Genomic DNA, 17,417 nt, shown 5'->3' with positions numbered 1-17,417 from the left:
CTATATAAACAACTTAAACTGATTTGGATTTTAATTATTTAACTCTTTAGTTTATGTAGCAATTCATATGATTTTATAGGGAATGTATTTAATTTATATAAAAAAATTAAACTGATTTGGATTTTAATTATTCAACTCTTTAGTTTATGTATTAGAACATAAACTGAATTTTTGAATATCATAGTATATACTCATTTTTATTATGTACAATATACAGTATTTGTTTTACTTTGAATAGTCAAAAATATCAAACAAAACTAGGGGCATTTGCATAAATACCCTTTTTACTATACCTTTTTGCAAAAATACAATTTTTGTTGTTCATTTTACCCCCCCCAAAACCATATCCTACATCTAAAATAGAGAATCCAAATCAAAAACAAAAAATTCTAGAAGTTAATTTAACACATTATAATTGTGTGAAAGACGACAAAAATGAAAGTAACCAAAAAATTGGTATTTTTGAAAAAGGGTATCAACAAAATGGTATTTCTAATATTATCTCATAAAGAGGTCTATTATGCAGGCTGAACAGTAAAAAATATTTTTTTTTGATAAATATGTATGTATAGTTATATTGAAATACTTTATATAATTTGATATTGTAATGATTTGAATAAATAAAAGTTGATTATTGAATTTAGGAAATTTATTTGTTATATATATATATAGAATTTCAAACCTCTTTTCTAATATCACTTTTTAAAACTTCGCCTTTTAAAAACTTTATTAAAAATACCACAAAAAACTGAAATACGTGTAATCTTACAAAAATATACATAAAATATATATATATATATATATATATATATATATATATGTGTGTGTGTGTGTGTAAAATTATCTATATACTTTATAAATACCTTTTAAAACCTTTCAAAACCTTGTAAATTTGACCCAAAAAAAAACCTTATAAATATTTGGATCGAGTTTCTAAGTAGTACGTACTATCTAGAAATATCTTATAAATCTTATAAAACTTTATAATTTTGCATATTTAAAAATGGATATTTTTGAAAATTGATAGATGAGAGAGACATTTCTAAAAATATTGGATCGACTCTCTAAGTAGTACGTACTATCTAGAAATATCTTATAAATTTTATAAAATTTTATAGTTATGCATATTTAAAAATTGATATTTTTGAAAATAGATAGATGAGAGAGACATTTCTAAAAATATTGGCAAACTTTATAATTATTAAATTAATTACAATTAATTAACATAACTAATACAGTAATCCGCGTGTATACGCGGACTTTTACCTAGTACACAAAACAAGTTGTAATTGTGATTTAAAGTGTTGTGCCGGATGTAGAGAACATGATTGGAATTCGTGCCATCATGCTCCTTCAAACAAGTTATAGACGTCAAAACGTATGGTTGGCCTTACATCTTGTTGGTGTTCCAATTACTTGGCATAAATTAGTTTGGTTTAAGTATGGTGTGCCAAAACAGCAGGTGTGGCTTGTGTGAGACAATGGAGGAGACAAGAGATCATTTTTTCTTCTCTTGCCCACGCTGCTGGCTTTTGGAAGGACTTAGCCTTACCTCTTCTCACCATCCACTTTTCGACTGAGTGGAATCAATTGATTGCGCTTCTAACATGTCACTCAATCCCCGGCCCAGCCTGCATTTATTTCTGTTCTGGTATGTTTTCCAATCCACCTTATATCATATATGGCGGGAGAGAAATGGCAGGCGTCATGGTGAGCCCCAGTGATGTGACCCGGTATGACGGCCGTGACCCACGAACGTACGGACGGAACACGAACTGGTGGAAACGGACTCGAACGGCTCCAACAAACGATCGGAACGGTTGGAAAGAGATTCGCGAAGAGAAACTCGACTCGCTAGGCTCTCGGAACGGTGAGGATAGAAAAGGAAGATGTTCACGAGGAGATGCTCGACTCGTTAGACTCTCGAAAGATGGAGGTCGAAGGTGGATCGATGTAGCGACACGCAAGGGATGGTTCTCCTTGTGATACGACCAAGTTAGAAGGTTTCGAACCTGGGTTCGAGAAGCTTCTAGGGTTTCGTTTCAATCGCTGAAATAAAGAACAACTTTGATTTTTATTGATAGTCTGCCTTTACATCTTTAGGTCTAGGTCCTTTAAATAGGCTAGCTATTACAAGGGAACCTCCTAAACCCTAAACACGTGGCCAATATAAAAACGCAGCTTCCAAACAAGTTTTAAAAGAAACGGTCACAAAGAAAGAAAACAAAAGATAGGATGGCCACGTGGCCGGGAGTGGTCCACAGTCGTGACCATGCACTAAGGTTCGTAGCCTCGTTAAAACCTCCTTGGTAAACCCATTCGGACAAACCCAAGGTAGGAAAAAGAGTACTACTTCCCTTAATGACTTGGCGGTCTTCACCCTTGGGTAATGGTGAAGACCGAGAAAGGAGCCTCGGTCGGCCGTCTGGCGGCTTGACTAGCTCCATGCTCGAACTCCTCTTGCTCTCGGACGAAGGCTTGGACAAACACGAGACACTTCCTTTTGGTGGCCCTGGCTGCTGTCCGGCTCCTTGTGGTCGCTCCGGGCGTCAGATTTGGTGCAGTGGCCGATGTCCGTCTTGATCCGGTTGCGGCCGCATCCGCGTCTTCTTGTCCGGTTTCATCCTGAACCGCGTCCTGGTCCTGGCCGTCGTCCCAGGTTCCATCATTCCCTCCCTCTTGAAAAGGTTTTTCCCTCAAAACATCTTCCTCGGTACATGTATCGAACGGAGCCAAGTCAGATACGTTGAACGATGTCGATGTCAAATACTCACCTGGTAGCTCGAGGTGGTAGGCATTGTCGTTGATCCTCTCGAGCACTCGGAACAGGCCATCTCCACGTGAGCTTAGCTTGTCTTTCTTCTTCAATGAGAACCGTTCTGGACGCAAATGTAGCCACACCAAGTCACCCTCCTTGTAAACCATAGTCTTGCGGCCTTTGTTGGCCGTTCTTGCGTAATGCTTGGTTTGCTTCTCGATGCTGGCCTTGACGTCCACATGAATCTTCTTTACGAGCTCGGCTTTGCTTTATCCGTCTTGGTTCACTACATCGCCAGGTGGTAAAGGTAGCACGTCCATGGGGGTAAGCGGTTTAAAACCGTATGCGACTTTGATTTGCGACTTCCTAGTAGTGCGATGAACGGCCAGATTGTACACTAAGGGCAGGCACTTGACCCAGTTATTACTGTTGCCACTTACATTGGTCCGTAACAGCGCTCTAAGGGTGCGATTGACAACCTCCGTTTGGCCGTCTGTCTGCGGGTGACACGCGGTCGAATACAAAAGTCGTGTGCCTAGCTTCCTCCACAAGGTTCTCCAGAAATGGCCTAGGAACTTGGGTTCTCGGTTAGACACGATCGTGCGGGGCAGGCCATGTAGCCTTACTACTTCGCGGAAGAACAGTTCGGCGATGTTTGTGGCGTCATTGGTCTTGTTGCAAGGCACGAAGTGAGCCATCTTGGAGAATCGGTCCATTATGACAAAAATGGCGTCTTTCTTGTCGCATGGGAGAAGACAAAAAACAAAATCCATTGATAGGTCTACCCAGGGGATTGAAGCGATCAGCAGTGGCGTGTAGAGGCCATAAGGACGTGTAGTTGACTTGGCCGCCCTGCATGGAATGCAACGGCCACAGAACTTTTCCACCATACGCTTCATCTTAGGCCAATAAAAATGATCTTTCAGAACATCCATTGTCTTGGCCACGCCAAAGTGACCCGTAAGCCCACCTCCTTGTGCCTCTCTCATCAACAATTCCTTCATTGACCCGCGTAGAATGCACAGCCGCCTGCCTTTGAACAGAAACCGTCATGAACAAAGAACTTGGTGTAGTTGCCTTTTTCATCCTCTCGATAACACTCCGCATACTCAAGATCGGTGGCGTAGGCGTGCTTGATACTTTCAAACCCGAGAATTCGCGCGTCCATGGTGGTGATCAGCGTGTGGCGTCGGGAAAGGGCGTCAGCGACCATAGTTTCGATGAACTCCAGCCACTTGGCGTGCCTCTTCTTGAGGTTTGTCTGCCTGCGCAAGTGCTTCAAAGTCTCGTGATCGGTGTGAATGACGCACTCCTTGGCCAAAAGATAGTGTTGCAAAGTCTCCATGGCACGAACGAGAGCGTACAACTCCTTGTCATAGGTCGGATAGTTGAGCGTTGGCCCACTGAGCTTCTCGCTGAAATATCCGACAGGCTTGCCTCCTTATGTCAGCACGGCACCGATGCCTACTCTGGACGCATCGCACTCTACCTAAAACGTTTTGCTGAAATCAGGCAAGGCCAATAGTGGTGCTTGCATCAGACGCTTCTTAAGGTCGTGAAACGCTGCCTCTTGTGCTGGTCCCCACTTGAACTCGACATTCTTTTTGATGGTGGCTGTGAGCGGTAGAAGCTGGCTAGGCCGTGGAAGCTTCAAACTTGACTGATGTTGGTCGGGGTTGGCCACTCTTCAATGGCTTTGATCTTGTCATTATCCCCTTTAAGCCCTTGCGCACTCACAAAAAAGCCTAGAAACACAAGTTCAGTAGCTCGAACACACACTTTTTTAAATTAGCATATAACTTGTTATCCCTAAGAGTGTTCAAGAATAAAGATAGATGTTCTAAATGCTCTTTAAGACTTTTACTATAAACAAGAATGTCATCAAAATACACCACCACAAATTTATTAATGTAAGCTCTAAGAATATGGTTCATTAATCTCATAAAGGTAGAGGGAGCATTAGATAAACCAAAGTGCATTACCAACCATTCGTACAAACTTTGCTTGGTTTTGAACGCGGTTTTCCACTCATCTCCCTCTTTCATCCTCACTTGATGATAGCCGCTTTTAAGGTCTATCTTGGAGAATATGATTGTCGAGCGGTACTTGATGGTGATGTAGTTCACTGCTCGGCAATCTACGCACATGTGCCACGTCTCATCCTTCTTTCGGACCAACAGGATCGGCACCGCACACGGAATGAGGCTCTCTCGCACGTAACCTTGCTTCATAAGATTGGCGACTTGACGCTTGAGCTCCTTAGCCTTTTTGGGGTTCACGCGGTACACAGGTCGGTTAGGTAGCTGTGCACCGGGTAAGAGATCGATCTGGTGTTCAATGCCTCGCAATGGTGGTAGGCCGTTCTTCTTCTGGAAAGACGTTCTGATAGCGTCGTAGTAGTGACTTGATCACGGCCGATACGGCGTCTTGTTCGCGTTCTGCAGTCACAACATCTTTAAACACCATCAATAACACTAGACAAGTGGAGTCACTAAGTGATCTCCGAGCAACACTAGCATTAATCAAAAAGTTCATTTTAGCGTCCAGATCCTTAGACAATTTCATCTGCATTTCACTGACTTGCGCAGGACTCAAAGGTTTCAAACAAATACGCTTATTACCATGCAAAAAAGAGTATTGGTTGGTGTGGCCGCAGTGAGAGGTCCTTTTTTCAAACTGCCATGGATGCCCTAAAAGGAGGTGGCTAGCTTGCATTGGCACCACATCACACAAGACTTGGTATTTGTAAGGACCCACACTAAACGGAACCGTGACTTGTTCATTGACTTGAATCACGGTTTTGTCACTCAACCATTTGAGTTTATAGGGTTTCGGGTGGTTTGTGGTATTAAGAGATAATTTCTTGACCATGTAGGAACTTGCAACATTAGTGCAAGATCCACCATTGATGATCAAGCCGCAAACCTTCCCACTTACAGTGCAACGCGTGTGGAAAATATTGTCTCTTTGATGCGTATCGTCCGGCGTTTGGCTAGTGTTGAGAACTCGACGGATCATGAGTAGTTCTCCCTCGTCTGGCTTGACCACGGCTTCTTCGATCTCCAAGGCGTCGTCCGGCTTGTCTTGTTCACCACCATTCACGGACTTGATTTCTCCGGACGCAGTTATGGTCATGGTACGTGGGTTAGGACATTCCCGGGCATAGTGACCTCGTCCTTGACACTTGTAACACACAATATCTCGGCTTCTCCCTTCGGTTTGTTGCGGTGCGTCCCTGTTCGGCTCTCTTGCCTTGAACTGCGAGTCCACGGCAATGGCTTTGGACTTATCCTAGCCGCAATTACCTCCGGCCGTTGGCGACGAGTTAGGCGACCAACATGGCGTCCCTTGAACACAAGCGCGGTTGGAGCTGCTCATCTTCTTCTTGATTTGTTGCTCGACTTGCATCGCAAGATGTAGGAGCTCATCGAACGAATTGTAAGTCATTCGTTCTACTTTCCTCGATATTCGATCTTGAACTCTGTCTAGAAACTGTGCCATCATACCTTCTTCGGTGTCGTCGATCTCCAACCGGTTCCAGAGATATTCGAACTCTTCATAGTATTTCTCAACGGTTTTGGTTCCTTGTGAGAGCTTGCGGAACCTTCGTTGAAGGTCTCGATGGTACAATGGTGGCACATAGCGGCGCCTCATATCATTCTTCATGGCCTCCCAGTGTGGTAAGGCTCATTCACCGTTTCTCCTTCGATCGGCTTCACTCTGGTCCCACCATATAAGAGTGTGGTCCGTGAACTGTGCGGCGGCGAAGGCGACCTTTTTGGCCTCGGGATAGTTGTAACAGGTGAAGATGTGGTCCATTCTCCCTTTCCAATCTAGGTACGCTTCCGGATCTACCTTGCCAACAAACGTCAGAGCGGTGATCTTGTGTCCCAGTTCCACCGGTTGGTAAGGTCGGTCGTCGACTTGATCATCCTCATAGTGGCGACGTCTTCTTCTGTACCATTGGTTGTCCTCATCAGACGTTCCTCCTGGATCGGGGTCATGGCGTTGTTGCCGGTTTGGAGCGTGTGGTGCGCGAACCGCGTGTCGGCGTTGGCCCGTCTTGATCTTTTGAAGCCGTTCTCCAAGTTGGGCCATTTGCTTGCGGATCTTGGCTAATACGGCTCCGATTTCAGGTGGATGAAGGGGTTCTCCAGGTTGTTGATGTTTGGCCATGGTACGGACGGCGGTCGTACGGACGGCGATGTTTGTACGGACGGGGCTTTTGTACGGACGGCGTCTAAATACTTGTCGAACGGTGGTCTCCGTATAGGCTGATTATAGAAATGGTACCAGCGTTGGTCGGAACGAGGTGCGCCGGTGTTCAAGAGATCCTCCGGCGTACAGTAACGTCGAATGGTTGCGGTTGCTTTTGTCGGCCGATCCGTGACGCGTAGCTATTCGGACGAGTCCTACGAAATAATATGTAAACGTGTGGATTATTTGTTCGATAAGACCAACACATCACATACTCTTTGGACCACTAATGATTGGGACAAAAATAAAAAGCAAAAGTAAAAGCAAAAGCAACAACGCTACAAGACAATATCCTATGACCAAACAAACGACTGACTCTACGCGTTATGACTACCAACCCTACACGTGGTTTTTAGGCCACCACAAACAACGAACAAACGCAAAAAAAGCAACTTAAAAGCAAAAGCAACGACGCTACAAGACAATATCCTATGACCAAACAAACGACTGACTCTACGCGTTATGACTACCAACCCTACACGTGGTTTTTAGGCCAACACAAACAACGAACAAACGCAAAAAAAGCAACTTTAAATAGACTCAACAAAACTAAGAACACGCAAGAACACTAACGAACCCAGCAAGAACAAACCTTTAATACTAACACTTAAAACTAGAGAAAGATAACAAGAAACGTAAGGAGTGGAAAGATATGACCTTGCGAGGAACTTTCGGCTCTGATACCAACTGATATGATCCGGTACGACGGCCGTGACCCACGAACGTATGGACGGAACACGAACTGGTGGAAATGGACTAGAACGGCTCCAACAAACGATCAGAACGGTTGTAAAGAGATTCATGAAGAGAAACTCGACTCGGTAGGCTCTCGGAACGGTGTGCATAGAAACGGAAGAGGTTCACGAGGAGATGCTCGACTCGTTAGACTCTCGAAAGATGGAGGTTGAAGGTGGATCGATGTAGCGACACGCAAGGGATGGTTCTCCTTGTGATATGGCCAAGCTAGAAGATTTCGAACCCGGATTCGAGAAGCTTTTAGGGTTTCGTTTCAATCTCTGAAAACGAGAGAGATAAAGAACAACTTTGATTTTTATTGATAGTCTGCCTTTACATCTTTAGGTCAAGGTCCTTTAAATAGGCTAGCCATTACAAGGGAACCTCCTAAACCCTAAACACGTGGCCAATATAAAAACGCAGCGTCCAAACAAGTTTTAAAACAAACGGTCGCAAAGAATAAAAACAAAAGATAGGATGGCCACGTGGCCGGGAGTGGTCCACGGTCGTGACCATGCACTAAGGTTTGTAGCCTCGTTAAAACCTCCTTGGTAAACTGATATGTTACGGTTTTGACTCACTTTGACCCCGTTTATTTGATAGTTTTGTAGTTGTTTGAGTCCTTTTCAGGTTATAATAAGAGGCTAGGAAGCTAAAAGCAAGGATTGGAACAGCAGGAGCAATCGGAGCAGAAAGGAGTTGAATTGGAGCAGAAAAGCTGATTTTAGACCCAGGAGCACATGCTCCCGATTTCCGAGCACATGCTCCCAACTCTACGGTTTCATGACGACACGTGGCAAGCATCTAGGCGCCGATTCCCTGCCTAATTCCCCTTATTTTAGGCGATACTTTGTGAGAGAAAGAGGGAGGAGATCGTTTTTTTTAAATAGGGAGATTTGAATTTGGATTCTTTCCTTATTTTTCTCTACTTGTATGCTATTTAACCTAGGGTTTTTAGGAGAGAAAATATACCTTTTCTTTTGGTTTTTGAGCGACGTTTTTGTGAGAGGAAGAAGAGCGGCTACCTTGTGAAGCATTCTCTGAACCCTTTTTATTTTTATGTCATTGAATTTCTCATCTTTTGCTATGATTCATTTCTCTATGTCTGAGTAGTTTTCTTTGCTAGATTAGGGGCTTCAAAAGGGGTTTCATGGGTTAGCAACAGAATACAAATAGGGCTTTATGTAATCGATTGTCTTCACTATTGTAATGCTTAGGTTGATTTGATCACCCAATCTATGATTCTAGGTTTATCTATTCATCAAAAGTGTAATAGGTTGCTAGAAAAGACATTAGTGGGCAAATTATCCTAGACCTGCGAAAGTTGATGTGTAGGTGGTTTGTGAACTTATCATTCATGTTCTTTAATGCTTGTCTGCGATTCTGGGCTCAAACGACAGTTTAGGGTTTATGGACCGCCGAGCATGTGCTCCGGATGTCTGAGCACATGCTCCGCGTTTCCGCACAGAATCGATCAAATAGAGTTATTGATACCACGACAGTGGATCAGTTTATATTTATGTTTGAGTTCTAGACTGGTACTTAATATATGCCCTGAATAGTTGTTTAGTTGTTATCTCTAAAATTCCCGAGAATTACCCCTGATCTAGTGTTTTGCTTATTGCCTTTTTATACCGTTTTAATCGCGTTACTGTTACTAAACACAACTTTGAATTGTCTTAGCTTGAAATTGAACCAATAGAACCATAGAGTAAAACTTGGTCTTCGTGGGATTCGACCCCTAATTACTACTTCTTTGTTGTGCACTTGCAGTAGGAAAATAGGGTTTAAAACTCTGTGTATCAAGTTTTTGGCGCCGTTGCCGGGGACCAAATTTTTACCTTTGGTTTTCGGCGAAATTACTAGACTAAGACCTTACTGATTTGTCTTTCTGCTTCTTCTTTGCGTGTGTTTCAGGTGCATGTCAAGAAGATCTACAAGAAGAAACAACACCGAAGAACTAGTCGCTTTGTCAGCCGCAGAGCTCTCTTTGGCAGAAAGAACAAACCACAAGAACAGAAAGTTTCAATCCATCAACATGGGTGACAACAGAAACAATGAGGATATGGCTGCCGAGTTGCAGCAACTTCGACAACAGTTGGGGCAGTTGCTCCGTGCTCAACACGAAAGAGCTGCGCCGCCGCAACCGTCCATTGGGGACAAGGACAACCCGCATGTGTCCTACACCAACCGAGCGGCGATTGTTCCTCCCACCATCCCGAGCCAAGATTTTGAGATCAAGCCACAGATGATCTCTCTAGTGAAGCAGCACCTATTTCACGGTCTCCCAGCTGAGATTCCGATGGACCACATCGAGAATTTTGAGGAGATATGTAGCACCACTGGTTCAAATGGGATACCGCCAGACTTTCTGAAGTGCAAGCTCTTTCCCTTCTCTCTTGCGGATAGAGCTTCACGTTGGCTGAAGTAATTGCCACCTGGGTCTCTGACATCATGGGAACAGTGTAGGTCTGCGAGGCTTGGGAGAGGTACAAAGAGTACCGTAGAGAGTGTCCGCACCATGGATTCAGTGATGAACAGATTCTGGGCATTTTCTATGATGGAGTTAACTGGGACTACAGAAACGTTCTCAACTCGGCCAGCAATGGGGATTTTATGACAAAGTCTAAGGAAGGAGCAGATCAGTTGATTGAGAACCTAGCTGCAAGCTCCAGCAACAAGGCTCCTGAGTATGACAGGTCCGTGAAGGTCAACAGTGTCGATACGCAAAAGATTGACGAGTTGACAGCCAAGGTGAACCTTCTTCTGAAGGAGAGCCAGAAAACTGTCCATTTTGTCGATGAGACCGGAGACATGCCGCTAGCTCAGGAGATTTGTGATGGAGAGGATGAAACGATGGAGGTTAATTATGTGAGTGGGCAAGGTTTTGTGCAGAACAGGGGTTTCAACCCGAACTACAGAAGCCATCCGAATTTGTCCTATAGAAGCACCAACGTGGAGAACCCTCAGGATCAGGTGTATCCACAGCAAGGAGCTCAGAATCAGATGGCTTATCAGAAAACCTTCTCAAACAACTTCCAAGGCAAACAGTTTGTACTCACTCAAAACCGCTTCCAAGGGGGGAACCAGCAGGCATATACAAGCGCTCAACAAGCACTGCCTTTCACCAACCAGCAGTTGGGACCTTCATCTCCTAGCAGCTCTCAGGATGAGCTGAAAAACATGATGCAACAACTCTTGGTGAATCAACAAAAAGCTTCAGTGGAAATCAACGCCAAGGTCGATACCATGTACAATGACCTTAATGGGAAGTATGAGGCAGTAATGTCACACGTGAAAAGAACTCCTGGGACTCTGCCCGGAAAAGGGGAAGCAAACCCGCGGAACGAGTATGTCAATGCGATTGAGCTAAGGGGAGGAAAGAAGTTACCCCCTAGAGAAGCACCATCCGCTAGGATTGACAAGGGCAAGGGTATTGCTGAAGAATACCTTCCTCAACATGCTGCTGAGACTCCACCGTTGAGTCAAAAAGAAGCCGAAGCATCCGGCGAGCATGTGCTCCCATCCAGCGAGCACGTGCTCCCGACTCCCGATCAGACCGTTCCTACTGAGTTACCTCCTGCACGCGTGTACACCCCTAGGGTTCCTTACCCTGTTCCTCCTAAGAAATCTCGCAAGGATTTGGAGGATGCAAAATGCAAGGAGATGTTGAGAGAATTGACGGTAAAACTACCCCTAGCTGATGTTGTTCAGATGATACCTGCTTTGAAGAGATATGTGAAAGGGTTAGTTTCTGGGCGAGTGTCAGAGGAAGAGAACGTGATGATGGTTTCAAGAGAGTGCAGTGCTGTGCTGCAAAACAAAGTGCTAAAGAAGAGAGATGATCCAGGGCGATTTGTCTTATCCGTGAGAATCGGTAAAACGATTTTTGCGAACTCCCTCTGTGATCTAGGTTCCAGTGTGAACCTTATGCCATATTCAGTGGCTAAAAGGCTGGGATACACGAAGTTCAAGTCTACACGGATTTCATTAGTATTCGCGGATAGATCCACCAAGCGCCCCATAGGAGTGTTGGAGGATTTACATGTCCAGATAGGGGACACGCTTATACCAGCAGACTTTGTGGTTCTGGAACTTGAAGAAGAACCACGTGACCCCCTGATCTTAGGTAGATCATTCTTATGCACAGCTGGTGCGATTATAGATGTGCAAGGGGGAGCGATCGATCTCCAGCTGGGGCATATGATTGCAAAGTTTGAGATGAGGATGTGTCTGCATTTTATAGGGTTTTAACTATAGTTTTTAGGATTGTTTTGAGTCTTTTCTTAGGTCCAAGTGTGCTTTTAGAGTCCTTTTTGTCTTTTGTGAGTCTTTACAGGTTCTAGGTGACTTTGGAAAGAATCTGAGCGTTTTAGGGATGGAAATATGCATCTGGAGCTTAATTGGTTGAAGTCTGATCGAGCTAGAAGGCAGATGAAGTAAGAGCAGAAATTCATTCCGGATCGGCTGATCCTTTCGGGATCGACCAGTCCCCGTCCCCGACGCAATCTTTCCTTTTCTGGTTTAAACCGACTTTTTAGGGATTTATTTTACTATTTAACCACGGGGCTCGACCCCTAGAAAGATAACTTTTACTCTACGCCGTTTTTGAGCACTTGTAAGCTTGGGAGAAGATCTCTAATCCTTTCTAACCCTTTGGAGAAGAATTCTGAACCCTATTATCTCTTTTTGCAATTCAAACATGTTTTCTTCATATTTGATTTGTGATTGTTTCTGTTCGATGTCTGAGTAGTCTCTCTGTTGGGTTTCGGGTTTCAAAAGGGGGTTTTATGATTTATTGATTTAGGTTGTTAGATTTGGGATTGATCTCTTGTGTTCTTCATCTATTGTTGTTCTTATTGCTTAAACTAGATTAGCTACCTAGTTTATGATCTTAGGTTAAATTCATCTAGGCATCAAAAGTGTTGTTGAATTACTTGAAAGAACATAGGTGAGCAAGGTGATCCTTAGCCAACGACAGTTGAAGTTGGGGCACCTTGTGAACATAATCGGACTAGAACCTAATGCTTGCTAGGATTGTTTAGATTCAAACGACGGTTTAGGGTTCATTTAATTCCTTGCATAGATAACTAACACTGCGACAGTAGTTTAGTTTTATAATTACTTGAAAGAACATAGGTGAGCAAGGTGATCCTTAGCCAACGACAGTTGAAGTTGGGGCACCTTCTGAACATAATCGGACTAGAACCTAATGCTTGCTAGGATTGTTTAGATTCAAACGACGGTTTAGGGTTCATTTAATTCCTTGCATAGATAACTAACACTGCGACAGTAGGTTAGTTTTCTAATTGAGATTCGAGTTCAAGAACGGTTCCTAAAGCTTTCCCAACCCATCACCCACTTTCGTGATCATAATCCTTGATTGATTCCCTGCGCCCAATACTTTCTCTTAAATTTACAAACTCTTATTTATTTTATGTTTTAATTCTGTTACTTGCAAAACAAACTTCCTCTTTGCTTTAGCTATACTCGGTCTATATAATTTCATAGTGTATCGTTTGGTCTCTGTGGATTCGACCCTGAAGTACTACGATGACACCACTAGATCGTGGTTGAGTGTGCTTTGGGTTATTGATTTAACTCTAGATCAATTTGGCGCCGTTGCCGGGGACCAAAAACGTTGCCTTTGAAATTTTAGATTCACGTTTAGTCTAAGGTTTCTTTATTTTTAGTTACTAACGAGTTCTTGCAACTTTATTTCTTGGTCTCAGGTGTATGCATACAAGGAGCAGCAAGAGAACTGATCTGCGCATACTAGGGAACGAGGAATTAGCACAGCTCGAACGCGAGAACCGGAAAGCAAAAGCACAGACCAATTCTATGGCTGACGGAGAGAACACAGGGGCTAATCCGCCCAACCCTCAGCTTGGCATCATACAACAACAGCAGAGGCAGAACCAGCAAGAGCAAGCCGAACTGAACCCACCTCCGAGGCAAGCCACTTTGAGGGATGAAGATGCTCAGAATAGGCTTTTTGCGAATCGATCTGCGATTCAACCTCCCGCTCCTGCGCGGCAAGACTATGAGATTAAACATAGCCTAATCAATCTGGTTCAGAACCGTGTGTTCCATGGCTTGCCATCGGAGAGTCCTCTAGATCACATCGAGGCTTTTGAGAGGCTGACCAGTACGACGAGGTCCAATGGTGTACCCTATGACTATCTAATGCTGACTCTATTCCAGTTCTCTTTGGCGGATAAAGCACTTAGATGGCTGAACTTGTTGGATGCTGGATCACTCACCACTTGGGCGCAATGTAGAGCTGCTTTCTTGAATCACTTCTACACCAAGTCACGATCCGCTATGTTAAGGAGCAAGATCACTACCTTCTCACAAGGTGGTACAGAGTCTTTTTGTGAAGCGTGGGAGAGATTCAAGGAGTATATGAGGGACTGTCCTCATCATGGCTTTTCACAAGAGAATCTTATGAACATCTTCTATGGAGGAATTGACCAGAAGTACCAGATGGCACTCGATACTGCCAGCAGAGGAGATTTTTCTACTAACACTGTCGCTGAAGCAAACCTCTTGATCGAAAACCTTGCAGCGAGTAACAGCAATCATAGCCATGAGTATGATCGTTTTGTGCGTGTTGTTAGCTCCGTGAATACAGATATTATTAAGAGTCTCACTGCCAAGGTAGACCTTCTTTTGAAGAGAGATCAGCAAGCTGTCAACATGTGCGACGGGCAGACGGGTGCGTATCAGCAAGTTGGAGTGAATTCAGATTTTGAGGGAACAGAGGAGTTGAACTATGTAGGAGGACAAGGGAACTATCAGAATCATGGGTTTAATCAGAATTATAGAAATCATCCTAATCTCTCCTACAGAAGCACCAACGTTGAGAATCCTCAAGATCAAGTGTATCCTCCACATAATCAACAAGGTAACTTCCCACAAGGATTTCAGAACAGAGGTGTTGGATTTAATAGCTCAAATACCCAAGGATACCACGCTCCATCTGCAGCTCCACAAGATGACAAACTCGAATTGATGATGCAAGCACTGTTGGAGGGCCATAAGAAAAGTTCTGCTGAGATTAATGTCAAGATTGATAGCATGTACAATGATTTGACTGGGAAATTTGAGAGGTTGAGTTCACGTGTTGATTCCATTGATAAGAGAGTCTCTACTATTTCTTCTAGCTCTAAGAACAAAGAGTCATGCAATGCTATAACACTCCATGGTGGGATCAACTCATTTTTGGCTTCCGCAGAGACGGGATCGATCAATCCTGAGACTAGACCAGCCGGTCCCATCCATTCTGATAATTCGAGTTTGACCCCAGAGAAGTTGGATCGACCGATCCCCCTTATAGATCGATTGATCCCGTCATTGACGAAGAACTTGTCTCGAAAACTCTCAGATCGACCGATCTACGTACAGAACGGTCAGTCCCTGTTTTAGGTATGGAAAATTCCAGCTCGTTTGTCTCTGATACAGATGCTAAGGAATCACTTCTTGTGGAACCAAAGCCCTATAGGCCACAAATTCCTTTTCCAAGAAGACATGTGAAGAAACCTCTGGATGAAAAGAAGTATGATCGGTACAAAGAAGTTATGAGTGAGTTCACAGCTGACATTTCCTTTACAGAGGCAGTAAAGCATATCTCCTTGTTTAAGAAGGTTTACAATGATGTTGTGGTTGAAGAAAAAGATTTGGTGGAGGTTAAGGCGTTTTTGGCTCTAGAGAAGAAGAACATTCATGCTCCAGCTTTGAAAAGACTACCCAAATTAGAAGATCCAGGAAAATTTGTTGTTCCATGCTCCATCTTAGGAGTGAACTTTGAGGATTCCCTTTGTGACACTGGATCCAGTGTGAACGTAATGTCTAAGGCTGTTGCAGAGAGGTTGGGGATTGATGATATGAAGGCTTCTAAGGTTTCTCTAAAGTTTGCAAATGCTGTCACCACGACTCCACAAGGCTTCATTAACAATTTAGATGTTCGAGTTGGGAATTGCTTGGTTGCTACAGATTTTCATGTTGTGGAAATGAGCGGGGGTTATGTTATGCCTTTGATTCTTGGGAGACCTTTCTTAGCAACAGTGGGAGCAGTTGTTGACTTGCCTAATAAGGGGATCACTTTCTCCAACATTGATGATAAAGTCTTCTACAACACAATCACTGCAAATAAAGCTATACGACATGGCTCTTGTCTAGTTGTAGAACATGAGAAGGAGGTGGATGTCGTGATATTGGGAGAGAATGATGATAAGAATGAGGTCAACGAAGTCCTGGATGGAGACACTCATTCTTCTGAGAAGAGGTCTAAGAAGGTTAAGAAGAGAGACAAACCAAAGATAGAGAGAGTAATACCAGATCTTCACATAACCTTGGTACCCCAGAAATATGTTAGAGACACCATTGAGTACAAGGTGAAGTGTAAAAGAATATCTAGGCCTTTTTCTAAGGTTACAGCCATCCTCACTCCGGAGTTTAAAGAAAAAAGCCAAGAAGCAATGGATGATATGCTGAAAACAATTCTGGAGCTTAAGCTGACGAATTGGAGAGCTTGTTCTGATATGAGTTCTCATCCTCCCATCACTTGAAACCTGAAACCACGGTCGAGCTATAGACCTTAAATAAGCGCTTATGGGAGGCAACCCATGGGGTTTGTGCTGGCTTACCCTTTTATTTCTTTATTTGTTTAGGATTTTGGTTTTGTTTTTAGGATTTATTACGGCGAAATCACGTCCAGTGTTAAGTGTTTTCAGGAACAGGTTCCGAATGCAGAAGATGCGAAAATTTTTGTTCCAGGAGTTTCGGATCGATCGATCCTCCTTAAAGATCGACCGATCCCGGTGTTTTCTTTTTTGCGGGTGTCTTTAAGTTCAATAATGTTACAGATCGGGTGATCCCACCCTGAGACCGATCGGTCACCACCCTTGCCAACACCACTCCAACACCAGATGCGAGATCACCGGTTTTTGTTTCTTGTCCTTACTTTTTCTTTTTCATTTTTTCTTATTTTTTGTTGTCGGAAGTCCCTTTTTCTTGGCTTTGCTTTCACACCGGGACGGTGTGAAGTAAGTCCGGGGGAGGGATGTCTCCAAGTTACTAATGTCGTTTTCTTTGGTTGTTTCCTTTTGATTTTTCGAGTCTTTGAGTCATTTTCTTATTTTTATTGAGTCAAAAAATTTGTGTTGGGAAACTATGATCATTTTCTAGGAGTTTTTGCTTTGAACTAACACTCTTATGATTGCTTTAGTACTTCTGATTTGGAATGAAGCTTGGAATGAACATGAGCAGTCTCAACACGCCCCAAAAGACACTCGCCAAGGAGAACACTAAGTCGAACCAGAAGTTGACTCTAGCTTTAACAGGACTTAACCGGATTTAATTTCTTACCTTGGGGCTTGGTATACATCGGACAAGACTCCTCCCTTCAAGCCTTACAGGACGTGCATCTCCTCACAAAGTATGCTTCCCCTCTCTCTTCCCTTCAGTACTCAGTAAAAAATAAAAAAAAGGAGAGAAAAGAAAAAATATGAGAAGAAGAGGATATAGGTAATAAAAGAAGTGAACCGAGGGTTGTTCGTAAACCCGTGCATCCTTCGGAACTCATGGAAACCTGTCTGCAAGAAAAGAGCAAAGGATTGATAAAAAAAATAAAATGATACCCTAGAAAATTAGGGAGAAATCAATC

General features: G+C 43.5%; 1 non-coding gene across 1 annotated transcript; it reads right to left on the bottom strand.

Moving 5' to 3' along the window:
* Nucleotides 1–14,074: 14,074 nt before the first annotated feature.
* On the bottom strand, nucleotides 14,075–14,181 carry LOC147921417 (small nucleolar RNA R71). Its single transcript, XR_015589910.1, has one exon. It is a non-coding gene; the product is annotated as a small nucleolar RNA R71 (small nucleolar RNA).
* Nucleotides 14,182–17,417: the final 3,236 nt, after the last annotated feature.

The sequence above is a fragment of the Camelina sativa genome, chromosome 18 (genome assembly GCF_030686135.1).
Source record: "Camelina sativa cultivar CO46 ecotype springtype chromosome 18, ASM3068613v1".
Taxonomy (NCBI): Eukaryota; Viridiplantae; Streptophyta; class Magnoliopsida; order Brassicales; family Brassicaceae; genus Camelina; species Camelina sativa.
Note: the sequence above shows the minus strand (reverse complement) of the source record. Positions and strands in the feature narration are given on the sequence as shown.